This window comes from Tenrec ecaudatus, chromosome 2, assembly GCF_050624435.1.
Source record: "Tenrec ecaudatus isolate mTenEca1 chromosome 2, mTenEca1.hap1, whole genome shotgun sequence".
In the NCBI taxonomy this organism is placed as follows: domain Eukaryota; kingdom Metazoa; phylum Chordata; class Mammalia; order Afrosoricida; family Tenrecidae; genus Tenrec; species Tenrec ecaudatus.
Genome location: NC_134531.1, coordinates 283,080,833 through 283,084,516, shown reverse-complemented (window position 1 = coordinate 283,084,516; position 3,684 = coordinate 283,080,833).

The following is a 3,684-nucleotide window of genomic DNA, read 5'->3' as shown; positions in this document are numbered from 1 at the left end:
AACTGATCCAAAGAAGTGCCTTGGGGGGGGAGGCGTCAAATGACTAATTATTTCATTTTGATAAGTCAACTGAGGGGGTTCAATAAGACACTAGTCTTTTTCTTGAAAGATGCATTATATATCATCCTGAGTTCAGATGGGAACAAAAAGCTAGTGAGGTGGAAAGACCTATCCAAAGAATTCAATACTGTCAATAACTCTGTAATATATGCATTAGTGATCTAAAGCCATGGCTATGGGAGAGCCCCTAGGAGATTTTAGGAACTATGTGAATTAAACAAAAGAAAACCAAGTTTGTTCAGCCAAATAGACCTGGACTTTGGACTGGACATATACAGTCACAGAAACAGTCGCTAGACTATGTTTTTGCTGAAATGAAATACAACTTTGAGTAAACACAACTTATCATAACAAGGAGGAGCATTGGCTGTAACGCTGTGAGAGAAGTTAAGTGTACGAAAGAGTAGGAGCATGAAGCATAGGCATATCAAAGATGTCTTTGTTTCAGACACAAAGGGATCACAAATGCAGTTCAAATATGAATATACTGTAAACTAGCCCCATTTGATTGTCATCATAAAGAATTTCAGCAGATTGATTTAAGGTTGATGATGGATATGGGATCGTCAAACTTCCTGTTTATCATTAAGTTCTACCAACAGAACCCCCAAACCAAACTCATGGCTCAAAGTCAATTCTGACTCATAGCATCCCAATATAAGGTTTCTGATTCTATAAATCTTTACAGGAGGAGATAGCCTCATATTTCTCCCACGGCATAGCTCACCTTGCCATTAGCAGCGGCCCAACCCTTACCCAGCATCCCCTCGGGGGCTCCTTGCATGGAAAAACTCCTCCACATTAGCTTTTCCTTTCTAGCTCTTTACAAGCTGCATTTTGGAAACAACTACCAGCCAACACGTGATTTTCTAATTGTATGATTGGCTGAATTAATAATTTAATGAAAAGGAGAGTTTAATGGACATACAAAGCCATTTGGAAATGAGATAAAACTTCACAGGCACTGCCTGCTTGGATATAGAGCTAAGGCTCTTTGTCAGCTGGATTATTGACATGAATGTGCTCTAGGTGACTCCCAATTTGTACAGTGAATATCCCCTAAGTACATAGCATGTCTTTCAAGGTTATCTGCTCTTCATTGCAATTTTTAAAGAACCTCAAGAATATTTCTTTACTTCTGGTTAATTCTGCACATGAATTATTATTTCAGCAGCATCTCTCATGAGTGCTTCATAAATATCTTGCTTCCTGAGTACTCTCCACCTTTTTATTTTGCACTTAAATCGAAAAGGAACCTGAAATGTGTTTTTTCCCCCAACAAATATGTTCTTTACAGAGGCTGGTCAAGTCATATTCTATTGACACTGTAATTCTTTTGACTTCATTTCTTATTACACTTATGTCTTTATTATATATATCTCTAACTCCCCAGTTACAAACCAGTACAAGATATTTTCCCTAGCTCTTACTTCTATTTGGATCTGTCTTCCTCCATATATTTGCATGACAAAATGCCTTCATTTCTATGTCTTTGCTAAAATATCAACTTCTCAAAGAGATTTACCCTAACCTCCCTGTTTAATACTGCTAGCTGACCCCGCTACCACCTTTGAATTTTCAGTGTCTTCATAATCCCTACTAGTGTTACCCATACACTTTTTACCCACTAACACATCAGTTCCTTTGCTTACATATGTTGACAATTACATCTCCCCTGACAATGGTGTGTGTGTGTGTGTGTGTATGTGTATATATATATATATATATATATATATATATATATATATATAGAGAGAGAGAGAGAGAGAGAGAGAGAGTAATGAACATGTAGTAATGTAATATGTATAATGTAATGAATGTGTAATAATGTAATATATATAATGTAATGAACACACATATATGTTGCTCTTGACCATTGTCTATTCAGTTTCATCTCACAGTGACCTAATCTAGTTGTACAATCAGATGAGACACGGAAGCATCTCACCAACCTTTCTATGCTTGAGCTCATTGTGCCCCCCATGGTCTCAATCCGTATCATTTAGGCCTTTTTTTCGTCTTCACTGACTCTCTGCACGGTATCTTTCTCCACACTGGTCTCTTCAGATAACATGGCTGAGTGCCATAAGATGAAGTCCTGCCATCTTCGCCACTCAAAAGCATCTGGCTGTCCTTCTTTCAACACAAGTTTCCTTGTTCTTTAGGCAGTTCATGGTATATTCAGTATTATTTGCAAACACCGTCATTCAATAGCATGAATCATTCATTAGTTATTCTTCTGCATTGCCATGTTTTCACATATATGTGAGGTGACAAGAATACCGTGACCTGGGTCAGATGTATCACAGTCTTCAAAGAGAAGCCTCTGCTTTTTAGTCGTTTAAAGAGGTGTTGCAGTCACTCTGACTATGGGTTACCCAACCCAAACCCAAACAAAATACAAAAGAAACCAAAAGCCCACCACTATTGAACTGACTCTTAATCATATGACCCTCTATAGAGTTTCTGAGGCTTTTCAAATCATTATGCAGGAAGACAGCCTCCTCTTTCTCTTCCAAGTACCTGTTGAGCCTGAACCACTGACCTTGGGGTTGGGAGCCCCTTGCTTATCCTGCAGCACCACATTGGTTGAGCTCTTAACTCCTGCTCCCTAGCATATTGAGTGCAAATCCAAGTTAATGAAATCCTTGGCAATATCAATCTTTCCTCTGGTTATAATGATAATGCTTATTGTCACAGTTGTGGCAATTTTTTAAAATTTAATTTGAGATATAAGCTATACTGAAGGCTATAGTCTTCATGTCTTCTTTACTTTCAGCAAGCAAAGTTGTGTCCCCTATCAAAGGTTGTGAATGAGTCTTCCTCTAATTCTCATGCCATGTGCTTAAGACTTCATATAGTCCAGTTTATCGGTCTTCTTTCTATATGTGTGGATAATACCTTATTATTGACAGCAGCGAACTTCAGACTAGATGTAGAAATATTCAGATGATGCCTATATCATCAGATGACTACAAAATACATGTTCAATTTGTGTTTCCTGGCATAGAAAAGTGACCCCCACCAGACAATTTTAGTTCACTCATACCAAGCATATCAATCAATGAATGTTGTTTCATTTTTTATAACTTCAATTTTTCCTAAATTCATACATTTTGAATTCTAAGTTTCAATCACTGTGAACATTTTCAGTGATTTCTTCTCAGTTTTAGTTGCGTTACATCCGTCATTTACAGCATTACGGTCAGTTCTACTCTGAAGGAGAATTCTTCCCTGATTGTATTCTGACTGCTTTCCAACTCAAGGATTTCACTCCCCAGTGTTTTCAAAATAATGGATTCTTGGGTCCTTCTTCCTAGGCTGGTCAATTTGCTGGAACCTATGCACTGTGGGTGACCCTGTTGGAATTTGAAATATGGATGCCATGGGTTCCAGCATCTCACAACACACAAGCCACCACAATAAAAGAAACTGACCAATGAGTGGTAGACACAGACACCAATAAATACTACAGAAAGAAAGGAAATGTGGGTCCATGTATATGTGCTTATATCCCTTAGAAAGATTTGCTCATACATATGTGTCCATTCACTCACTCACTGCCATTGAGCCATTCCAACTCAGAGCCAACCTGTAGGACTGAGTAGACCTGAGCCTATGGGT